Source organism: Sinocyclocheilus anshuiensis, unplaced genomic scaffold, assembly GCF_001515605.1.
Source record: "Sinocyclocheilus anshuiensis isolate Anshui unplaced genomic scaffold, SAMN03320099.WGS_v1.1 scaffold734, whole genome shotgun sequence".
Taxonomy (NCBI): domain Eukaryota; kingdom Metazoa; phylum Chordata; class Actinopteri; order Cypriniformes; family Cyprinidae; genus Sinocyclocheilus; species Sinocyclocheilus anshuiensis.
Window position 1 is genome coordinate 714612 of NW_015544176.1, and position 12915 is coordinate 727526.

The 12915-nt window shown below is 36.5% G+C and overlaps 1 protein-coding gene across 4 annotated transcripts in view; it reads left to right on the plus strand.

The window, feature by feature from the left end:
- The window catches only part of LOC107696220 (ataxin-1-like), a 101236-nt gene that overhangs the window by 54853 nt on the left and 33468 nt on the right, over nt 1-12915 (plus strand). Inside the window, exon 1 of one of the 4 annotated variants that reach the window (XM_016496479.1) lies at nt 7830-7846. The exons of the other annotated variants lie outside the window; for them this stretch is intronic. The gene's annotated coding sequence lies outside the window, so the exon portion shown is untranslated. Of the gene's footprint in view, nt 1-7829; nt 7847-12915 lie in introns of those variants that run through there. 4 annotated transcript variants of the gene reach the window in all.

Consider the following 12915-nt stretch of genomic DNA (forward strand, 5'->3'; position numbering starts at 1 on the left):
GTTCAGTTTTAAATATTTTTTAAATTGTTGATTTGTAATAGATTTTTTTCTTTGAAAAGCAAGACAAAACAGTAACAAGCACATTTTTGCTATTTAATTTATGCAGTGGTGAAAAAAATTGACAAAATACATAGGGGAAAAAAACTCGAAAATCCCTGTTCGGTATCCGGTATTCGGCCTACTGTTTTTTTTGTTTGTTTTTTCCTCTGTGTCGGCTTCGACCAAGAATTTTCATTTCGGTGCATCCCTACTAGTCTTATGGTGTGTGCACACCAAAAGCGAATTTAATTATTCACGCGAGTAGATTACATACAAACTCAATGCAAAGATGCGAATAGACGCGAATTTGCACCGGGTGTCGCGATTGCTGTGAATGCGCAATATACGCCTCAATCGCGTCTTCCGCAGCAGTTGAAAAATTTCAACTCGGGCTGAAAATTCACGACATGAAAAACGATGCGAATATTCAAGGATAAGTAAATTAACAGCAAATTTTCATTTTTGGGTGAACTATCCCTACACAGTCTTGTACCTTTACCCTTTTGTCTGATTTCAGATTTTGTAATATTGTGTGATTCACCTCATAGCTGGTTGGTTTGGTTTATGGCTTATAACTCTTCAACAAAGACTTTTTAAAAATCCCTATAAAAATACACAGGAAAAATACTTCCAGAACCAAGGCCACTGAAAATGTGGGCAGACACTGTTGCACTCAATAGTAATAGGCACTGTTGTACTAGTAAAAACATCACTAGTAATAATGACATTGCTTAAGCAAACACCATAAATGACTTCATGTCGATTATCACATGAAGACCTCATTGCAAGTCTTATGTAATGTCATTAACATGCTAGTAGGAATTCTAGGTGTTGCCACTATTATAATCTCTGTTCTTCGTGAATGCTGAAGTTCGAGAACAGCAGCTTGGTGAGCAGCTCAGCGAGTGTATCTGGTGTTACTGTGCTTGGCTGCAGCTTTGCACAGCTTTATTCGATCACCTGCATGTGTCCTGCAACAAAACGACTCTCTCAAGACTGCATTTACCCGATGCTCGTGGAAAGGGTACAGATCTGGCCTCTTTTACTTAAACATGGCCACTGACACTTATGCAGATTTTGCACGCCAACATAATTCTCTCACACACACATACACACATGCTGGCTTTCACACGCTTGTGTAGTGAGTGTAAGTAATCCCCCCTACTGTTTCAGGCAGTGACTCATCATAAACACTCATGCGGCTGGCCTTGCTGGAGTACACACCGTCCTGCTCAACTGCACACACGAACACACTGTAGTAACAAGAAATGAAAGCACAGCCTTCTGACTTACAAGCACACACATGCTCTACTGCATGCTCTTGTAGCAATTGTGGTTAACAATAGTGCAAAATGCTGCCATAGGCAATATAGGTGGTCTCCAAGAGTGAAATCGCTTTCTGGTGCGGCATAGGGTACTTTTTATAGAGTTTCAGGTTTTTTTAATATAATTTCTTTTTTTATTTGATAATTTATTGATAATTTTATTTGATGTAAGTTTTATAAGTAAGTTAATTTTATTGTTTTATTTCATTTTATTTTTTGGTCATGTTTGTAGATTATGAAGATCGTTTTATTTATATTTAGTTTTATTGTTGTATTAGTTTGTATTTAATTTTATTTTGTATTTTATTTTCTAAACATAGGTAGAGACTACATAATGCATTTTAATTTCTGTTTAATTTTACTATTGTATTATTTTTCATTTAATTTAATTATTTTATTTTATAAAAATGTGTAGTAGACTACATAGGTATTTTTTATTTTATTTTATAAGTGAGTATAAGATAAATATACATCTATATAATTTAGTTCCTCTTCAGGAACTCGAGCTGCGTCGAAAACGCTAGGGGAACGCCCTTCAGCGTGACGGGCTCTGAACCTCGTGTGTAATCAGACCAATAGATGGGCGAGACGTCACGGCGGGTGACGTAATGACCAGGAGGCTATAAAAGCACGTGCGGTGAGACCAGCGTCAGCTTTTTGTCATTCAGCAAGCGCTCTGTGTGTGTGTCAGTCTGATATCTGTTTGTGAGTCTATTTGGTGTTGTCTGTCCCGTAGGGAAGAGAGAAAAATAAAAGAAATATGTCTAAAGCACATGATAAGAGACACCATCTAAGTAGGGGCGAGGGCAGCCAGCGTTTCAGACTGTGTGTTCCTCCCTGCCCGAGTTTCATTATGGGTGCGGATACACACAGTTTGTGCGTTGTCTGCCTGGGAGCGGAGCATGCTGAGTCAGCTCTTGAGAGAGCTGACTGCCCACATTGCGAGCGTCTTCCTATGCATGTTCTCTGCTCCCGGAAGGCACTCTTTGCTGAGGGTGCCTATTTCAGTTAGTTTTTCAATAACTGTTGTTAGTTTAGTTTCGTTTCAGTGACAGAAATGAACTTTTTTATTAAGGGGAGATATTTGCTTCCTTAAAGGGGCATTTTTCTAACCTTTTTAAAAGGCATGTGTCCCCTTTATTGTATATTCTTACATTTAATCAATACATTTACACACTGTTTAATGCAGCTCAGAGATTCCATGAATGCATTTACACCGCAGTTAGAATTGAATAAATAATGTTGAGATTAATGTTTCAAATATGAAATATATTAAATATACAAATATGAAATGTTGGGGGAAAAAATGAAATTAGACTTTAAATATGAAATTAAAACCGCCAGTAGATGGTGGCAAATCACTGTCTTGATTCATTCACTCAGTTGATTCGTTCTGAATGGGCGATTCATTCAGCAACAAATTCAAGTGACTGTCTTTATAAATGGGTCACTGAATCATTGACCCACCCAATTTATTAAAAATTCTGAATAATTTAGCAACACAACTGTGCTGTTTGGAGAGACCAATGGTTCTGTTGTGACTTTTTTGGAGTTATTTTTGTTGGTGGAATAGAGCAAAAACAGTTGATATTGACAATATTGTGTCTAAAATGTACATCACTTAATTTTAACTTAAATATAGCCTATTCTTTTGTTTATTTATGAAAGGCTATTTATACCAGGCTTCGCTGGTAGGCGTTGGACTGTCAAAACTGGACTGTCTGACCTAAAACCGGACAGATTGCCACCCTAGAAGTAATGTAGGAAGTGAATGAGGGTATAGAGGATTATTTTGGTTTCAGCCTTGCTTTCTATTGTAGTAACTATGAAACTCCTCCCACCAAGCAATCTCGTTGGTTCAAAATCCTGCTCCACATAACTATAAACATCAAATATGTTATGATTGTTTTTTATTGTGTCACATCACACTGCTTTTTCACATTTGTGTGGACCGACAACTATCGTGCCTGGTTAGGACACATCTTCACAGCAAGGTGTTTTACAGCCTGTTGTCAGGCTCAGTGCTGCTTGTTCAAACGCAAACTGAGACCATATAATAGCCCAACCACATGCAGTTATTATATCTCAGGTTCCTTCCAAGGTGATTTCCTCTGTGCCATATGCAACATATAATAATGTTGTGCAAATCTTGAGATCTGATTTGATAATCAGACACTCCCATTGACTACAGATGAGAGTAATTCTTAGAGTAATGCTTGTGTAAATATTCTCACTGATCCTAGAACTGTTCTCGTTTCCCCCTCAAATCACTTTAATGTGTAATACAGCGCCACCTGGTGTCTAAAAACAGTACTGCTTTATCATGTCTCGTTTAATTTTGTTCATACAGTGTGTGTATAGAAATAAAGGCAGTCAGTTATATATACAATATCTTTACTTTGAGTTTAATATCCTTTACATAATCTGTCTGTATGGCATTTCTGAATTTTCTGAGGCCTTGTATACTATCAATTATGTATTTTTATGTAGTTTTTTTAATTTTTTTATGTCAGCACAAAGCTAGTTTGGTCTGCTTTCAGGCTTGTCTCACAGTAGGGGGTCCGAAGGAGCTGCGGTCCCATACGCACTTTGGAGGAGTCATCAGGGCTTTGAGCGTTTGAAGATCTGCAGAAATAGACTCTTCCATCCCTCTCCCATGTTCTTGTCTTTCACTCTTTCTCTTTTACTTTCTCCCTTTTTTGCTGTTGTATCTATTCATCTGCCTTTGTATCTCTGCAGCTTTGATTCTTTTTCATAGACATTATGTTTTTTCTGTCTATGGGTTTTAGTTAACAATAACAGCACTTGTCTTCTCTGAGACATTTTTCCCCCACATTTTTGCTCTGTCTTTTAATATATTGACATATTTACAGCTATGTCATGTTCTTATTCCTCATATTTCTGCTACTAGTAATCCTGTTGTTGAAAATAGCTTTCAAAAGTTTTGTTTGCAGGCAATGGTAAACAAATCCTTTACAGAAAAAGCTTACAGTGCCAAACGAAAGCACACACACATGATGGGATGACAGTGATGTTTGTCTGCACCTATGACTCCCTCAGCACTGACAGAGAGAGAGGCAGACAGAGAACGAGAGAAGTTAAAATGAATGAGGTCAGCCTGGGGTACGACACGGTAACCTGAGAGAAGTACCTGCCCCTCACACTATCCATTACTGCTGCATTTGTCCCAGCTGAGCACAGCAGGAGAAACGCAGGAGGCACAAAGCTATCTCTCCATCAGTCCCTCACAATGACCCAAAGACGGCCCTGAATGAACCTGTCACGGATTGAGTTTTACTACTTTGAGTGTGACCAGGAGCTTTGAGTGACTTTTTAGGCAGTTGTAAATGAGTGTGTGTGTGTGTGTGTGTGGGAGTTTATTCTGTTGAATTGGTTTGGTCCAATTTTGTTTGGCGGGAAATATTTCTATTTAAACCACCTGTTGTCTTGTAGAGGGTTTTTTTTTGCAGCGCCCAGCTATGGGGCTTGTCAGCATTGTTTAGTGCTAGGTTCGCTGCTCCAGCAATTTTCTTTGTGGTTTTGTGTAACCCAGTGAAGGTGCTGAATTTGAGCACCAAACTTAAGTTGTTTTGTTATTTTGTTTATTTGTCTTTTTTCTTGTTTGTACTTTGTATTTATTCAGCACTCTCACTTAGTCTTGTGGGAAGACAATAAACCACTTTTCGCATGACATCTTGTGTGTCGTACCATGCCTATCTAGTTCCTCCCTAGACCGTCGGAACCACGGTACCTGACTTTGTTGGCCGGACGGCTAGCGGGGTCACAAAATGTTTTTTTTTTTTTTTTTTTTACGTATAATAATAAATATATCATTGTAGTGAAAAGCCATTAAGAATTTTCTATTTGGGGCATTTAAATTTGGCAAAATTTAGCTTTTTTTTTTTTTTTTTGCTAAATCTGACAAAATATTTTTTTGTAGTACCTTTTCTTTTACATTCAGCACCTCATACTATGATTTCTAAAAACACATACTTCCAGAGCTGTAAGGCACATTATTAAATAATATTACAGTGTATGATCCAAAGCCGTCTTCCATTAATATTATACCGAGACATCCGTCCTCCTGTATGAGTCACTGGTTTTCTGTGCTTGTTTCATGTATAAATATTGCTTTTTCCCTGGCTGAATAAGCTAGTCCTGTCTCATTATGTTAAATGGTGGAATGAATAGACTGTAATATTGCTGTGGAAACAGGGAACATCCCTCAGCACCAAGACTGTGTGAAGTCATTTCTCATCATTACAAACGCAGCCACTCGCTGCACGGCTGCTTGCACTTTTTGGCATATATATGTGTATGTGTGGAGTGGATTTTCATTGGGTGGCTCCAGCCATTTGGCGTTAGCTGAGATGAACTCATTGCTGCTTGTCTATTGATCGGTGAAATAACAGAGCTGCTGTAGTAATGATGTCATCACCTGCCTCTCAGCACTGACCTTGAATGAAGCGAGCGACTGAGCATGCTCACTGCGCTACCGTGTGTGTGTGTGTGTGCATGCACACACACACACACCTGCTGCTGAATTCCTTTGAGGCACTCCATCTTGTTTCCTCTCTGTCCGGTGAGAAAAGAGAGATGGTGTCTGCCATTACATTTCCATCTGTAGAAGAAAAGCACCATGATTACTTTGTTTGCAAAGCATATGGTGCACCTTATGACAGCGGTATGAGGCATTCATGCATCATTATGTGTAAATTTAAATAGCTTGATTTGACATAATATGCCTTTGTATTATCTAATAGGTCTGATTAGGCCTGTTCAACACATTTCAGAATGAATACACAGGCTTATAGGAATAGTTCCTCTTAGATTCTGTCATCATTCTTGTTTCCTCTCTGTCCGGTGAGAAAAGAGAGATGGTATCTGCTATGCCACTTCCATCTGTAGAAGAAAAGCACCATGATTACTCTGTGTGCAAAGCATATGCTGCACCTTATGACAGCGGTATGAGGCATTCATGCATCATTATGTGTAAATTTAAATAGCTTGATTTGACATAATATGCCTTTGTATTATCTAATAGGTCTGATTAGGCCTGTTCAACACATTTCAGAATGAATACACAGGCTTATAGGAATAGTTCCTCTTAGATTCTGTCATCATTTACTCTCGATCATTTACTCCTGACTTCAGTGGAACACAGAGAATTTTTGAAAACTATACTAGTTTTTTTTTTCCATGCAAGCATTCAAAAGTCTGGGGTCAGTAAGATTTTTTTTTTTCATTCATAAATGAATGAGTGAATGAATGTGTGACATTTATAATGATTCAAAAGAATTTATTTCAAATAAATACTCTTATTTTTAACTTTCTTTATAAGAGTCCTGGTAAAAATATATCATTAATTTTTATGAAACCAAGCTGTTTTCAACAATAAGAAGACAAGTTTCTTGAGCAGTAAATCAGCATATTAAAATGATTTCTGATGGATCATGTGACACTGAAGTAATGACTGCTGAGAATTCAGCTTTGCATCGCATTTAATAATAAATTAATAATTTTCAAATAAATTAATTAATATAAATGATTTAATGTCAATTATTAGCCTGCAATCTATTAGTAGTAGAAATCAGTTGTTTTAAATTGTAATAATATTTCACAATATCACTGTTTTACAGTATTTTTCATCAAATAAATGCAGCCTTGGTGAGCATAAGAAACTTCTTTCGAAAACATAAAAAAATCTCGCTGGCAAACTTTTGAACAGTAGTGTACATAAATGAATGGGAACCTAAGCTCTCAAGCTTCAAAAAGGTTGCAAAAGCTCATAAAATTTATCATAAATGTAGTCATGCATCTAATAAGTGAATAAAGTTTTAAATTTCAGTCTAGTGAAATATTTGCATCAGTTCGGGGTTATAAGTCATACAAACAATCTTTCCAATCTGCTTATACTGAGTCATCTGTTGTGACTCACTTATATCTGAGGCAAAAATTTATTAAAACATAAGTTTTAAACTTTTTAATTTGTTTGTTTTACATGGTCAATATTTCTGATATTAAGCCACCAACATGTGAATTATAAAACTTTCTCAATGCACCCAGTATTGGTAGCTGTGGAAAAAAGTTAATTCTGTTCCCTCCTCACACAGATGTGGCCCGGCTGGGTCCGGCAGTTTATAGGGAAGTATGGAGGTATTTCAGCCACTTATCAGACAATTAAAGCCCTCTGCAAAGGGGCCGTTCACCCCTAAACCTTCCTGGCTCCTCTTGATCTATCATCCCCCATCATCCTCTCTGTTCTTCACTCTCCCTCTCTTTCTGTGTTCTGTCTCTTTCCCTGCTAACCGAGTTCCGCTACAAGGATGGTATTGGCTTACTGCTTGTCCTATATCTGCTCATGGGAACCTTACACGCTGCACTGTGTTGTGCAACATACACATACACTACTCTACTCTAAAATGGACTTTGTGGAGCAGACTTGCATGAGAATACAAACTTGTTTTAAAAACCATAAACAGGTAAAGGGAACAGGGATCTTGTTTGTGTGTGAATGCATGCCTGAGTATGTTGCATTGCTGGCAATATTAGATATCTAAGATATGTCTGAATTAATCATTTTCCTTCAGTCTGATATGAAATTTCCCATGTGATGTTAAGCGATTACGATCAGGGATTTTGAGAGGGCAAAGCAGCATTAGAATAAGAGCTGAACCTTTATATGATGAATGTGATACAGTTTCATTTTGAACCCTCTAAAACTGAAGGTATAAATAACTACGTTTTCTGAAGTCTGCAAAATTCACAGACACAGCACTAGGGTGTTGTGGGTGGTTGCTGTGTAGTTTCTAAGGTGTTCTGAGCTGTTAATTGATTGTGTTGTGGTTGATAGGGTATTCTGGGTTGTCGCTGCAATGTGATGTGGCTGTTAGGGTGTTCTGGATGGTTGCCAGGGTGTTGCTGAGGTATTCTGATGGGTTGTTAATGTGGTTGCTTTGTGTGGTTTCTTGGAAGTGGTTGATATAGAGTTTTGGGTTTACCTTCACCTTCTTTAACAAGCAAAAATTTGAGGTTTTATTCATGTCTGTAGCACAAATAGACCAATTTGGTGTTTGCAAACAGTAATGATGTTTTTTGTGGGCGGAGTCGATCTGGTGGCAGAAAATTACAGTGTTATAGTAGCAGTCTACAGAAGCCATGGAATAAAATAATAAAAAAAGGTAATTCTGAGTTTATATTTCAAAATTCAGACTTTTTCTCGCAATTCTGAGATTATATTTCACAATTCTGATAAGAACAGTTGACTCGTCATTCTCTCTTTTCCCCTTGGCGCAAAATCTTGAGTTTATAATCCCACACTTCTGGCTTTTTTTCCCCCTCAGAATTGACAAACTTGCAATTGTTGAGTTAAATTGAGTTATAAAGTCCGAACTAAGAGATATAAACTTGCATTTGCAATAAAAAAAATCAGAATTGTGAGATAAAAGGTTTGGGTTTACCTTCACCTTCTTTAACAAGCCACATGATTTGAGGTTTTATTCATGTCTGTAGCACAAATAGACCAATTTGGTGTTTGCAAACAGTGATGATGTTTTTTTGTGGGCGGAGTCGATCTGGTGGCAGAAAATTACAGTGTTATAGTAGCAGTCTACAGAAGCCATGGAATAAAATAATAAAAAAAGGTAATTCTGAGTTTATATTTCAAAATTCAGACTTTTTCTCGCAATTCTGAGATTATATTTCACAATTCTGATAAGAACAGTTGACTCGTCATTCTCTCTTTTCCCCTTGGCGCAAAATCTTGAGTTTATAATCCCACACTTCTGGCTTTTTTTCCCCCTCAGAATTGACAAACTTGCAATTGTTGAGTTAAATTGAGTTATAAAGTCCGAACTAAGAGATATAAACTTGCATTTGCAATAAAAAAAGTCAGAATTGTGAGATAAAAGGTAAATGTTATAGTTTTAAATAGTAGGCTATTTCATGCTGTAACTGCAGGGCTAATACAATATGTCCCCTATGAACTGCATATGTGAATATTGTGTAGACCTATTGTTTAAATCAAATTTATGCTTTAAAACTAGGGTAATCACAGCAGGTTTCATCCTTAGTCTGTCCGTTTAAACGTCTACGTTTAGCTTCAAATGGCGTCTTTGACGACAGTATTCGATAAAAATGATTTGCATTCCGATTGTGACATCCAAGGGCACAACAATACATTTTTTCTCTTATTCCATGGATTTTACTCGTTTCCCTCCACTTGTTCCCAATGTTTTTCTGCCACCACAATGCGCGCGCAGCTGCAAGTGACGTAACTGTGATGTCTACTCCAAATTGGTCTATAGTGCAATATGAGTTGCTTATAGTGAAGTTTAATATACAGGCTTGTTGCTGAAATGTGCAATTTTAGTAAAGTGCAAACAGCAGGTATGCGTTCATTGCTGCTGATGTGATCTGATCCCTAACAGACTCTAACAGAAATCTGGTGAGTGATAACAGAGAAGATACAGCAACTTCATTTAATTTCTGCTAGTGGCAAAAAAATGTGGAATTGAAAAAATTTGTTTCCACTTAGTGTCACTTCCTATATCTATTTCTGGTCTTTGTTTTAGGTTTGGTTATCAATGTTAACAGTCTCAGAGACCCAGATGTACATTGATACTCTCGATAGAGGATGAAACATTGCTGGCCTGAGGTGCAAAGATATTTCACAGAGGTTTAAAAGGACTTCTGTGGGAAAATGGTAACAAAAAATTCTTATTCCAGTATGTCCATCTGTCAGGCAGTATGTCACCTCTGAAACACTTTGTACAAAGTAAGCAATATGTAATTTCTTAGAAGTATGGTACAATCCACAATGGTACAGTAGAAATTACATGTGTTAAATCAAACCAAATAAGTCAAGGTTGGCTGACAATTGCAAAAGTAGAAGCTGTAAGTACACCATCTTGTTCTTTTTTCTCATTCGACACATACATGTCACCTTAAACACTGACCTGAGTGATCCTGGCAGTCTTGTTTACCCAACACCACGGCCTCAGATAGACCTTCTAGAGCTAGAGCTGATTGTAACTTTGAGGGAAGTGACATTCAAGGAAATGTTTAAATGATGCTGGCAGTGCGAGTTGAGTCTCATAAAAAGACTGAGCTTGCAGTATTACCCCATTGCTGTTTATGACTTGTGGCCACAGCCACAAGCATGTGACACATGAAATAAGAAAAAGGCATTAAAGTGACAGTAATAGTGTTTGAAGATGTCTTTTTCACATACTAAAACAGCTGAATAGATCTGGTATAACCATGCAGCCATAGGATTTTGTTTTAACCTCTGATTTCTGGAAATTCAAAATAGATTCATTGGAATTAGTATCATGCTTGGTTACCTATTGATGAACAGCACCTGGTGTAATAATTTTCTCACTGTAGTAATGCAGATCTCCTCATGACTCTGGGTTAGATTGATCATTCACGGTGTGCTCGTAGCACTCATCTGAGTTGTGGAATAGAGACATTTTGAGGTAGGATATTCAAGCTGTCGAATCTGCTATACAGTATGTTCAATTTTAGTGCAATTTATTGACAATTAACCGCATCTGGATCCTCTTTAAATCAGGTTGTTTTAGTGAGTACTTGTAGCCTACTACAACTGGGTAAACCACAACAATCTCAGTTATGCACAAAACATTAGATTCCAGACATACATACAGGCATTGCTGCATACTATACTGAACAGTGTATTTGTTCAGTATAGTATGCAAGTGTAAGTGTAACTTGAGTATTATTGTAGTGTGCTATTCTGAACATGCAGTAGCCAAACATTTATCTTTTTAAAAATAACACACACTGATGAATCATGTACAATAAGACCACATATGATGTATGTATTTCAGAGCTTCTCACGAACATAGGAAACTAGAAGACAGAGCAAAGTGGCATGTTTTGATGCCATAGCATGGTCTGTATGTCTACATATAATGTTGTGTTGACTGTCTATAGCACTTATGTCTTGGTTTTCTCCTCTGTTGCGTTTAGGTTTCTCACTCGTTCTCTCCCTCATTCACATGTTCACACATCCCACTATCTGTCCTCTGTCTCAGACTCCTGTAGCACTAATGGCTGTTGTCACAAGTTTTACTGCACCCACCCGCTGTGACCATCTGTCTGGTCTCTCTCTCTCTCTCTCTCTCTCTCTCTCTCTCATCAATGATGCTTTATCAGCACGTCTGCCAAAATACAATGTTGCCAAAGCAGTACAGAGGATAATTAATCTGCAGAATTGGATGATATGGCAGAAGTGTGTACTTGTTAATCACCACAAAGTAGTGTTGTCAAAAGTACCAATGTCGGTACCAGTTGGTACTGAAATTCAGTGGTGGACAGTAACGGAGTAGCTTTACTTCGTTACTGTACTTAAGTACATTTTTCAAGTATATGTACTTTACTGGAGTCGTTTTATTTTGAGTAACTTTTACTTTTACTTCACTACATTCCAAAGCATAAGATCGTACTTTTTACTTCACTACATTTCATAAAACATATCGTTACTCCTTATAATATATCACGTGCTCCGAGACGCAGAAGCGGTGTCTGATTCAAGAACGAACTGATTCTTTTCAATTAACCTTTTAAATCGGTTCGCAAATCGCACCAAATGATTCATTGACGAATTAGAATGAACCGATTGATCCGTGTTCCCGCCCGGTTGCTTTCGTCACCACGTTTACGTCATACGTTAACGCCCCTCGCGCGAGCGCACGTTTAGAGACCCATTTTAAATCTATCCATTTATTAAATATTTATTATTAAATATAAAATTATATTATTTTAATATATAATAAAAACAATAATAATATAATACATATGATATATAAATACTATATCTACTTATCTCTTTTAAATCTAACAATTTAACTAATCTATTTTATTATATTATAATATGTAATAAATGTTAATAATATAATAAATATTATATAGTATTATTAAATATTTATTAAATCTTTTTATCTATTACATTTAATTCTATTTATCTCTTTAAATCTATTTGTAAAATAATAGATTTATTTTAATCAGCGTGTAAACACAATGACCAATCAGAGGTGTTTAAGAATCTTCTCAACAGCGCTCAAAATGCTAGCGGGAAATGCTGGTATCCTCACATTTTTTAAATTTCAGTACGGACTGGTATTAACATTGGTACTTTTGACAACACTACCACAAAGAAAGCACACAATGGCATTGACATGAAACCATGACCTTCCTCATTAGCATTACAACTGAATCCATAAAACCTGCTTCCTTGGTGCAGCTAGGGGATGGGTGACAATGGGCATCTTGTGGCATAAAAGTGTAGATAAAGACTGTAAATCTGAAAATGCATGCATATAATAAAAGTATAGAATTATATAATTATTGTTTAATTTAATTTTATATTTATTTTTTGGTTTCTTATTGTAATTATTATTAGTATTATTATTATTTTGTGCCTTTAAAATGTAGAGAAAGATTTAATTTTAAATACATATATCTGATGAAATATATTATAAATTATATTTAAATAAATATTTATTTAAATAATTTTATATATTTGTAA